The sequence below is a fragment of the Nelumbo nucifera genome, chromosome 3, assembly GCF_055504915.1.
Source record: "Nelumbo nucifera cultivar China Antique chromosome 3, China Antique-T2T, whole genome shotgun sequence".
Lineage (NCBI taxonomy): Eukaryota > Viridiplantae > Streptophyta > Magnoliopsida > Proteales > Nelumbonaceae > Nelumbo > Nelumbo nucifera.
The window spans coordinates 69,932,274-69,945,007 of NC_142651.1; positions in this window are offsets into that span (position 1 = coordinate 69,932,274).

Sequence of the window (12,734 nt, forward strand, 5' to 3'; positions counted from 1 at the left end):
TACGAAACCTTTCTTAGGAATGTCTTCAACTATGACTCATTACTTGGAGGTGGGAGATCTAAGATTGCCTTCACTTTATCCTCATCTGGGTGAATTCCTGTTTGGTCCACTCTATATCCTAAAAATTTCCCAGACTGTACTCCGAATGCGCATTTTAAGGGGTTAAGCCTCAACTTAAAAGCTCTGGACCAATTGAACACTTTTCTTAACACATCGGGGTGATTTTCTTGCTTCTTCACTGATGAGAGTAGATTTATCAACTGTTTGAAATCCTTCTAATGCTCATATGTCCATTTGAATTCTACAAATGGAAAGTTACACCTGACCCCTAGACCCGATTATGATACTACATTAGGTGTCGGATTGGGCTATCTTTGATATGCCAATCAGTGAGATCCTTAGCGGGGGTCAAAACCTGGGTATGTTTGGACAGTCTGAGAATTCATCTGAGTGGGTGATCATAGTGATGGGATCAGCCCCTTTGTCGGACAAAGGTAATGATCGGGGATGCACTCTCTCTGATGGAAACCAAACTGCCGGTAGTTGATTTCAATCATTGGAATTTTGTTTTGCAAAATTTATATATGATATATACCTAAGTATGGTTTTGAAATATTTGCAAATGGTTTTAATTCCCGGGATCCATGTGAGTAGAGAGTGCAGCACTATTTCTTGCAGCCGAGGGAGAGGTCCTCTTTTGTCGGGCAGTGCTTGATCATTATGGGCTGAGAGGTTAAGTGTAAGTCCATTTAGGATAATACCTAATGGGCTAATATTGCACCTGCCCACAGTCCCTGGGTTTTTATAAGATGGCTTGGCCCAGGGACCACTTAATGTAAGTGTTGGGCCCATAGGGTTCATGTGATGGGCTCGGAGGGTTCACTGGGCTTTCCAATGAATTCAGCTAGGCCTTGTAACAGAGGCTGGGCCGAACCCATGTGGTTGGTGTGTAGATCAATGCTTGGGTCCCACGCCATACAAAGAAGCCCAACTAGGCAGCAGTTTGGAAGACCTTTGAGCACTTGATTCTTATTGGGCCTAAATCCCATTTCGAACTGGGCTGATTTGATCAGTCTTTAACAAGGGGTGGATCTGAGATTAGGATGAGCCCAAAAGCTTATCTAATTTGCAGATAAGATTAAGAAGAGTTCTAATCCATATACAGATTTGGATAAGGGCAACTCCTGATATTTTTAGGATGTTTTCTTAATCATTAAGCAACTGGAGGAAACCCTATTCGAATTACAAGAATTCAAACCCTAGGGATTCTCACAGAAGACTCTGCAGTTTTGAGATAGGATCTCAGAAACCCTAGAGAAGGAAAAAGCAGTTCGTCATCTTCTTCTCTAGCCTTTTCCTTCTGCAGCCGCCACCACCTACTGTAGTTCGATTTCTCTATCAAAGAAAGATCAAGAAAGAGTTCTTGATATCAATCTTTGCTGAAATGCTGATTCAATTTGGTGCTCATTGCTTCCAAAGGATTCTTGTGAAGGATTCAGTGTGTAGGAAGCACTCTACTGGTTCTATTCCACAGTTGTTGTCTCATCTTCAGCAGGAGCGGATCTTGGTGTCTTCTTTGGGCTTGAACACCAACTTTGGGAGTCATTATTTCTCTGGATCAGGTATAATCACTTCCTTCTCTTTTTGTTCAGATCTGGTTCGGTTCTGGTTCAAGTAGGATCCTTGAATCTTGATTCTAAAACAGGGAATGTGATTCCCAGTTGAAAGGTAGGTAGAAAATTTTTGAAATTCGCCTACCCATTCCACAACAGTTTTGTCGTCCATACGATGGATTCTACCATCCCTTTCAAAAACAATCAATAATCCATTAGCTCATAATAAGGCGACTGGTGAAAGTTGCACCATCTTCCCCTGTGCCAATCTTTCTTCGGGTCCACTCCCGGTGGTGGTGGTGGCAAATTGATCACCCTATCCTCGATCAACTTGTTCATGATTATTATCACCTCCTCCTTGGTGCAAGGGAACGGAGGAGGGATCGGCAAATTATTTTTCTTACTCTAGGGGTTGTTTCAGTAATAAGGCCCCTACTTGGGCCCAAAGTTATTACGGGGTTTCCAATCGACGATGTATGCTTCATTCCTTCCATACTACCCCAGTATCGCGTGGATTGGGCTAAAGTGTTCTTGACCGTGCGCATCATTCTCTCCTCGCACCTCTATAGCTAACTGAATGTGTCCACTTCAACGTTCTCATTGCCTATTCTATAGGCAGGTTGCGTCCCCTGTACATACTATTCAACAAAGCTCTTTTCCATGGTGTGCTCGTCGAAGACGGTGTGAGTCAACTTTTGAAACCGCATTACATATGCTAGGAGATCTTCCCCTGCGCACTACTTCGTGTTCTACAAGTCGACCATCGTTAGCTTCCTCTCCAAGGTGAACCACTTTGATAGGAATCTCTTGGCCAATTAAGCCCACGAGTCGATGCTTTCGGTAGTAAAGTTGAAGAACCAGGTGTACGTCGACCTTGTCAAGGACTTGGAGAACTCGTGGGCCTTAAGATCTCCATTGAGAGTGAAGGATCCTAGGGCGCCCCCAAACTTACTTACGCACTCTTGCGGGCTTCCCTTCTACCCGTCGTACTATGGCCACTATTAGGGAGGAGTGTAGCCAGCGAGTTAAGGTTTGAAGAAGATTCGGTTGGAGTAGGGTTTTTGTAAAATGACTAAAGCTTGGGCCTGGTTATGGCTTTCCACTACCAGCCCTTGAACATATTCTCTTAGCTCATCCCGGTTGAGCGAGACTTCTGTTACCAGGTCCGCTTGGGGAAGGATTCAAGACTGTCCAAAGGTGGGCTGCCTCACTTGTGTGGGCACTAGATTAGCTCTGATGGGCTGGTTAGGCATGGTGGGGTTAGAGTTGGAGGCGTGATGCCTGGCAGGGATGGTTGTTGGAGCGGCGACTAGGGTGAAGGGAGATTGTTCAGTACGGGCTGCCTATTGGAGGAGGATCTGTAGAGAGGCCCTCATTTCACTCTGCATCTGCTCGGTTCTATCAAACCAAGCCTTGAATCGAGTCTCGAATTCGTACACCTTATTCGAGAGGATTTCAATATCGACCTAGTCGGCCGTCAACGTCTCATACTAGTTTCCAACCTCTGGGTTGGCATCTTCCGGGATGGTGTTGTGTTCTTTAAGGATCGACAAAAGGTTGATTCTATGTACAGCCATCCTCTATGATCAATGAAGGAACCAGAGATTCTAATGTAGGTGAGGTGTGGTTAGGCTATGTGAGAATGGTCTCCTTTAAAGACAAAGGAAGACCAAAAATAGGGAATCAACCGGAGGGTTAAGGCAAGAGGAAGTGAAGAGACAGTTAGATAGGATGAGAAAAGAATCTAATGATTGAGAGGATCAATGGTCGAATGAATAGCTTTCGTTATAAGGAGTATCATCATTTCTAGGGAGAGATCCGAGGTCCCGAAAGGAATGAGCCAAAAGTGCTCAATTTCTATTGGGAAAGAGAATATTAGATTCGTTGTCGGTCATTAAGTCTACATTTGGAAAGGGGGTAAATACAAAATTGAATGGTGTAAATTAACATTCCACTAGTTTGAAAAATACAAACTGGTTTGTTTTTGCATGTCTAATTTACGCTTTTTGCGTTTGGCACGAATATGTAAAACATTCAATGTACTTTTTCTACCATTTGGAAACTTATACTAATAAAAAAAATGACTGTTTGATTATGGATTGTATCATTTAACATCTTAACATATGCCTATAACATTTCTGGACCGTTACATTTTGATTGTGGATTGTGCATTTTAGAGATGGCTCACAAACCTGCCTCTGAGGTTGGTGCCCAGTCCCTAGATCTGAATTTCACATAATACTACACAGTCACCCTTAAGCCCGATTCTAAGCCCTTCTACACCGTAGCTGCTTTTCGATACAGCTTTGCCACCATCACCACTTCCTCTCTTTTCCACAACACCCAATTTACCAATCATGAGTCTCTCCCTTCTTTCTCAAATTCTTTCTCTCACTTCAACAAGGCCTACCCTGATTTCTCCTAGACCCATCTGGTTGACCGCATCAGAGCCCAGGAATACTCAAGATTCTAAATATCAACACGGGCTGGTACACCGGTGTCGGTGCTTTTTTTATATTTCATTTTTTTTTCAAAATTGGTTCAGAGGGGCTGGTTTAAGGCCCAGCTACCCTTTGAACTAGTGGTTGACCCAATACAACCCCTATAGGGGAGTATCAAGAAGCCACCAACATGATACGTATCAGCCGGTACGGGCTTATACGTGTCAATACTTTGAACCTTGGGAATACTACCACTGTCACCACTTCATTGAAATTCAACAGAAAAATGAACCCAAATTCATCAAAAAATCACTAAATTTTCAAATAAAATTTCACTGAAATTTCATAGAAATATTCTCTGAAATTTCACATAAATATTCACTAAAATTCTACAGAAAAATGAACTAAAGTTCTACAAAAATCCATTGAAATTCCACATAAAAATTCATAGAAATGTTCACTAAAATTCTATAGAAAAAATGAACTATAGTTCCACAAAAATCCACTGAAATTCCACATAAAAATTCACAGAAATGTTCATTGAAATTCTACAGAAAAATGAACTAAAGTTACACAAAAATACACTGAAATTCCACATAAAAATCACTAAATTTTCACAAAAATTTATGTCTGCATAGGTTCAAAGACAAGGTGTCAAACAACAATTGATTGTTTGTGACACATGGTAAAGTGGGTGAAAAGTAGTTCCTAAATGGGTTGGGTCTGGTTTAAGAGAGGCTAGATTGGTCTTGAACTGATTATTGATCAATTCAATCAAAAAGACCTAGGACTGAACGAATTATTAATTGGGATATTTAATAATTATACTTGACATCTATAATTACCTATTATATAACAACTTGGGACTTCATTTTTGATAACATAACTATAAGAAAAATGATATTAAACAGAAAGTTGTTTATATGTTTATAAACAAATGTTTTAAACAAAAAGAATATATATATATATATATATATATATATATATATATTATATATTGTCTATTAAATTTACGGGTTTGGATATAAAATATAACAAAAATTACAAAAAAAAACAAAACATGAGATCCTTATATATCATTAATTATATAATAAGATCAGAACAACAAAAACTAGTCCTGACTCAATTATAATTAGGCCACAAAACTCAGAACCATAACTAATATAATCAGTTGGGATTCTATCAGGCAGACCCAACATAATTGACATCTCTAGTGAAAAGGGGTGCTTGGGTCAAGTTTTTGAATGTAACTATTTTGAGGCCTTATTCTTCACTGGAATGTATGTAGAAAGCCTAGAAGCAGCATAGAAGCCAATTTCCAGAACAGGGGATTATAATTTTTCAAAATTCCTGGCATATGAATACCTGCTATGTTTCTTTTATTGGATTAAAGTATTAACTAGTTACAAATAGAAAACTCAAAAATGGGCTTTCATTGGATTAAAGTAATAAGAAAAGGTACACATGATTTTGTATATGCATCAAACTTGCTATGTACCCCCACCACCACACATACACACATAAAAACACACACTATTTGATCCATAGCAACAAAACACTATCGTATTGAGCAATCAAAGATGTTAAGAAGAAAACAAAACCTAATGCAACTTACACATCCTTTGATAAAAATTGGGCTTATCTCCATATTCTCTTTGTGCAAACCTCAAGATATCAAACCCTTATTGACCTTGTTTGGCTACAATTTGCAAACTGATTATGGATCAATAAAGAAATGATGTTATAGCATCTATCATTTTCATGGCGGAAAAAAGATGATAAAGCATCAAATAGTACAATGTACTTGATGATGGGTGTCCAGGAATTAAGCAACTTAATGGAGTTGTACCACCAAGGTTAAATAGAGATAATCCAAGTAATGCCAAAGCTGATGTTATGCCTAGTGTAGTGGAGAATCCTATATTTCCATCATATTAACCAGTTAGTTTTGTACTACTTTGTCTTTTTGAGAGCGTTGTCCATTAATGTAGTACCCTTCTAAAACTCACTTTCCACATCTCAAACTTTCGCCATTTATTTTCCATCCAAAGAAAACCTTTGGATCATTTATATGGGCAAACAATACTTCACATTCAAAAACAATAACCACATACAGCACATTATCTCATATATTTGTGGAATATGAAAAAGAAAACACATTTTACAGGGTACTAAGCTAATTCTATTCAAATAAGGGGAAACACATATTAATAAATAAGCATTTAAATATTCTCCAAGTGGAGAAGAACAAGTTCCTACATGTGCTTAACAAATTAAGAAAAAGAAGAAGAAGAAGAAGAAAGAGAACAGAAGAGCTTTGAGATTCTTTCTTTACTCAAATACAAGAATTGGCAAAGTAGAAAACAGACAGAGAACTCGATCCCTCAGTATTAACCACCATGAAGTAACACAAAAAACGAATATCTAAAAACAAAAAAAAAAACAAAAAACATACCCAAATGGGAAACCTACCTCGAAATCCATGTAAGACAACCCATTTCCGGTCCTTTCTTTCCTATGCTTACTTCTTAGATATAAAACTTTTATCTGAATCAAGTATAGAATCAGGCCTGTGAATCAGCCTTCCTAACTGCACCTTCCCCTTCTCTCACCTCGAGCAACCGTCCAGCCTCCTCATCTCCCTTAGATGCCTTTTTCTGTGGCCCCTTTGCCTTAAGTGCCTGCAACTTCGATCTATTCTGGGTTATCTCCAAATCTAAAACAAGCAGTCGTTCAGATATGCAACTTCGATCTGTGAGAAAAAGAGAACAGACGGTGAGAAAAGAAGAGAAAGAGCGAGAGAGAGAGGGAGGGAGTGACCAGCAGAATCTCAACGGCAATGAGGATGCAAGCGAAAGATCATCGGAAGTGTTCGACGTGCAATGAGAGAGAGAGGATCAGAGGAGACGAAGAGTCGTTCGCTGCATAAAAAAATTCTGATGGAGTTTTACACCATACTTCGGTGGAGTTTTACATCAAAAAAATCAATGTATAAAATACATCGATAATCAAAGTAAAAAAAATCAAAAATCACTTTTACACTGACTTTCGATGTATTTTTACATTCCATCCAAACAGTCACAAAATTGGACCGGAATGTAAAAATACATCGAACCGGGTTTTACATTGCATCCAAACACAACCTAAGGAGCACTACTAGGGTTGACTTTCCTTTCACCCGAGGATTCTCATAATCCAAACGTACTACTTCCTTTCGCATCCTACTTAACCGATGTGGCACTGGTGACAACATCATACAATGGGTACTTTCTTTTACAAACCTACATGGCGCTTATCATGTGCATAACGTAAAGTTCCACGTGCGGTCAATATTTAATTCCAGTTCACAACAACCCACTGTTCTGTAATGACCTCGTGTTCATCACAAGGTCGTGCATCTCTGAAGTTCATCGCAAACCGCACATACCTAAGGTTTATCGCAAGGTTACACACGTCCAAGGTTCATCGCAGAAGTGTGTGCACATAAAATGCATCTCAGGTTTTCATCAACTAAAGTCTATTTTGGCTCATGTTGAGTATGAGTTCATCATAAAAGTGCATTCATCGTAGGTGACCAATGAGTTACGAACTCATCGCGAGCGTCCATATGGTATCGATTTGGTATCTTCTGTACTTTGAAGGATTGTGCGGCACTATGTACCTACAACAATACATCAGATTTTCCAAAATGTATTTTGCCCAACCTGAATAGCTAACTGAGGACTTTGAGGTATTGGTCCTTGGTTCCTGGCACATGAATGATACCGACCACTTTAAGTGCCTATAAAGACACATCAATTCGCTACCATCAACGGCATCAAAACCCCCACCCTCACCTCTTCCTATGGCATTGGAGGCTAGAAACCCTTACCACCGTTGGCACCCTGGCCGCCTCTCACTCAGATAGTATCTCCGTTGTATCAACGACTCTAATGAATTCCATGAACGGGCATTCTATTTTATTCTGACGAGGAGCCAGGATCGACAAACAAAGAACAAGTAAGAGGATAAAAAAGAAATAGACTGAGAACAGTTGTAGGAAAGGCAAAGATGAAACAGAGAGCGTAAATCGACCGAAAATAGCAAGAGAACACAGAAGATATTGAAAGCGGGCGTATCGCCCTTTTATAAAACCCTCATGTTGGGAATGCCAAACAACGCCGGGGAAGACAAACAAACATGATTACAGCCTCTCAACCAATGCTTAACGGATAAGCAAGGAACATAAATTTATGACTATACCCTCAGAAGGATGGGACAAAATGATGCATTAATTTAAAAGGAGGCACCACGTCACCAACTGCCACTTTAAATGTTACATCTCTTATCCAAGCCACGAGCGCGAACAGATCACATTTATGGAGATACGATGGTTAGGAAAAAGTTTTAATGATGACAACCAAGTCATTGGTGCATAACACCTTTCTATCCCTTCAACAGTTATTGAATGTGAAACTCCACCAAGCGAAAGGTCACGTTGGCAACAAACATTGTGTATTCGCGATAGAAACAACCTCGTTGTACACAGGGGGAATGAACGACGATACTTTGATGGTCCTCTCTTGCCTTTTGTTAATTTACTTCTTGCCATTAGGTAGGGGGTTGAGAACTTTGCTAACAAACCAAACACAAAATTGCCTACTGACAGAAAGTAAATTGTCAAAAGACAGGGGGGCTGAATCATAGAATGGATGAAAAGCCAAACCAAAACGCCACTCAATTTCCATCTGATGTTTCCAACATGCCAAACAAACGATTGCTTGTTGATTGGTTCACGGCTTGTCAACAAGTAGGGAGCTAACAACAGATCCAAATGATTTTTCCCTCATCTGCAAAAGATCCAATCAGAGTAAGAATGGCCGCCAGACCCAACGCAAACCTAATGGCAATATGCTTATCAATAAGATTCCACTTACCGATAAGCAGGGGGGCTAATGTAGGTACATAATGATCGTTCAAACCATCAAATTACAAAGGATACTGAATTGATACCACATGGATGCTTGCGATGAGTTCACAACTCATCAAATGCTTGCGATGAACTTATTTCCTTGCCAGCTAAGCATTGCAGAGGTTTCCTAGTGTGGGGCTTCCAGTATAATACTCTGTCCTAAAGGTAAAATCTCTTGGCTCTCTCTAGAAGTTTTCTTCTCATCATTGGGTCGACCGGTATGACTTTATTGTCTAATCAGTCTATGTACAGGTTTTTCTAATCTGCCTCACCTACCGTGAGGCACTCACCCCCATCGGCTTCTGGAATACACTTCTCACACTCACCTTGCACCGTGGTTGCGTCTGACTTCATCGCAAGCCCGTAGTACCCCAAACTCTGTAGCCTTCTGTTTAATGTGCCCATTACATCCCCGTAGTAAGTTTTGTGAGTCTCATCCAGCACCACTTCCGCTTCTTTAGGCCCTAAGCACCTCGTTCTAACCACATCATCTAGCCGACGGTATAGTACACCATTCACTAGTTGAAACCTTAAGACTATCTTTCTGTCATGCATTGCCACCATCAGGTTGCTCAGATTTTATATTATGCTATGTCCCCAGTCATCCATTGCGATTTTATCCTTCTTTTCCACTCAGTATCCCAGTCTATCAGTTGAAGGTTCACAATGTGTCTGTATGGTGATGTTAATTAGGTCCTTACTGGGTTGGATTTTCGACCCCAAGGTGGCTAGTGCATTAGTGTATCTATTCTTGGCCCTATTCTGGTGTTCATACTGAAGGGATGGGAGATCCATCATATGGATGGCCGAACTATGCAGGGTGGCTAGGCGAAATTTCAAATATTTCATTCTCCCATCCGGGAATCCTATTCCTTGATTTAGAAAAAATGCATTTTTCAAGGTTCATTTTTAAAACAAACCTGACCAAATTTGAAACCAAGATTAAGAAGAGGAATACCTGATACAGAATCTATGCAAAAAGCTCCTCCCAACGTAGGTGTTCACGCCCAAAGGGAGTACCAAATCCTCTCTCCACTGAAGATAACACAGATTAGAATGAGGCAAGATCAGCAAGTGGTTCTTCACCAAGAACCTTAGATTCTTCAGCAAGAATCGAATGGGGTAGGGAGCACAGCTTCAGAAGTGTTTATTCTACCAAGAAACATTATCAAGATTGAATCTTGATCACTCCAAGAGGTGGAGATCGAAGAAGGTAGGGCGGCAAGAGCAAAGAGAAAGAACTGGAAGCAGAAAATAATCAAGCAGAAAAGAATCAATCTCCTAATCTGATTGGGAGTTACTTGATTCAAATCTTTATTTGGATCTGAACTATTTGAGTGATAAGGATAATCCCTTATCTTATTTGCATATCAAGATCAGCTACTCCTAATCAAATTAGGTGTTTCCTGATCCAAATCTCTATTTGGATTTGGACTCTTTAAGTGGATAAAAGTTATCATCTTATCCTTATCTGGTGATCCATACCCAGATTCTCCCCCTAATCAATTAATCCAATTAACCCAGTTCGAAATGGGCTTTAGGCCCATTAAGCTTTCAATCTCACTTCCTTTTAAGGTTGGCTAGCTTGGCTCTCTTTGTATGGTATGGGACCCTATCATTTATCTCCACATCAGCCACATGGGTTCAACCTACCCTCTGTTACAAGGCCTAGCCGAATTCACTGCTAAATACAGTGAACCCCTAAGTCCAGCAGTATGAGCTCTTAATGAGCCCAACATTTACACTAAATGGTCATTGGGTCCAACCATCTTATAAAGGCCCAAGGACTATGGGCAGATGTGAGATTAGCCCATTAGCCGATCATTCACTTTGTCCGACAAAGGGGTTGATCCTGTCACTATGATCACCCACTTAGGTGAATTCTCGAACTGCCCCAAAATACCTAGGTTTTGACCTCCTTTAAGGATCTCATTGATTGGCATGTCAAAGACAGCCCAACCCGACATCTAGTGCAATACCATAATCGAGTCTAGGGTTAGGTGTAACATTCCAGTTTTGCCCATCTATCTCCAAGGTCCAGGGCAATACTGGAATTTGGTCTGGTTCAGGGTTTCAAGCAAACACACGCTGCATGTACCTCAGGTCTCATCTTGGCAACTGAGACAAGCCACCCCAACCAACTTGGCAGCACATCAGTGTCAGCCTTGATAGGATAAATCTCCTCAGATCTATTCAACAGCTGTGAAGATTCTAAACTAACACGAGTCTCGTAAGTGTCTAGTTTAAGGGTATTACACAGAAACACACCAATATAACATGAATCAAATATGTACTTTATTCATTTACAATAAATGTCATAATGTACAGCAAACTTATTGGAATTAAGGGCATACACTATCTAACAGCATACATGACCTCCAAGTCGCTGGTTAGTCTCAGGATCAGGGTCCTATATGGCAGAATTATTAATTCTTTGACTGTGGTGCTACTGTCCATCTGTCCGATCACTAGCTTTGAATCCCACACCACTTTGACTCTTTTAGATCCAGAATCTCTTGTTATGGTCAGCCCTAGTACCAGGGCCTCGTACTCTAATATGTTGTGGGAGCAAGGGAGTTGCAATTTAAATGAGTAGGTTGAGGTGTTACCAGCGAGCAAAGTCAATGTAACTTCAGCTTCTGAAGTGCTAGTGCTACTCCCATTAAAGGTTAGTGTCCACTCTCCGTCCTCGACCACTACGATAATGGGCAAATCTCTAAGGACTTCTTCAGAAATTGGGAAGCTATCGTCGGTGGGGAAGGCAGCTAAGAGATCTGCCACAACCTAACACTTGATGGCCTGGGTTGGGTATACTCAATTGTGTATTCGCTGAGCTGCATCATCCACTTGACCAATCTTCCAAAGAGGGGAGGTCTGTCTATGAAAAACCTGATGGGATTGCTTTGCGCAATTAGCTTCAACTTTTGACCTAAGATGTAGTGTCTGAACTTCTACGCGACAAACACCAAGGCTAAGCACTGCTGCTCCATATGGGAATAGTTATTTTTGGTTGGCTTCAGGGTCCTACTAGCATAATAAATCGGGCACTCAATGGTGTGTCTGGAAGAGTGTCGTTAAACACTTCGGAACACCAGTTTAAACATTTATAATTTTATTATGATTTTCAAACAACTACTAATGTAGTAAAGTGATGAGAATGGGTCATATCCACAGGGAAGCAAGGGAAAAATAATTAAGTACATAGATCCGGGAGAAGAGAACGCAAGTGAGAGTTGCAGAAATAAAAAATTAATTAATCAAAAATGGAATTCATTAACATCACATTCGAACAGTACTAAGAATAACAACTGCATAAGAATAAATAAATAACAAAGACAAATAAATAACAAGAACGAAATAAAAATGTCTGGGAAACCAATCAGAGGTATCAGTCTCCGGATCTCTCCTTCGACACTCGAACTTCCCGAGTTAGGCCTTCCGTCTTACCTGGCCCAATTCCAGATCTGCAGAAAAGAAAACGAAGATCAAACGAAATGAAAATAAATTGCAGAAAGAAAGAAATGGAAGGGGGGGGTAGCAGCTAGGTTTTTGTAAAAATACAGGTGTAGTGGTGTTGGCGAACGGCAAGTAGGAACCCCTCCTCTTGCCTAGGCATCCTCCTTTTCCTCTACCCGTGAACTTCTCAATATCATCCTTCCTTCTTACCTAGGTGAATTGACCAACCCCTTCTTCAGGGCCTTTGGGGTCCTTTTTATAGAGAAGGGTGGA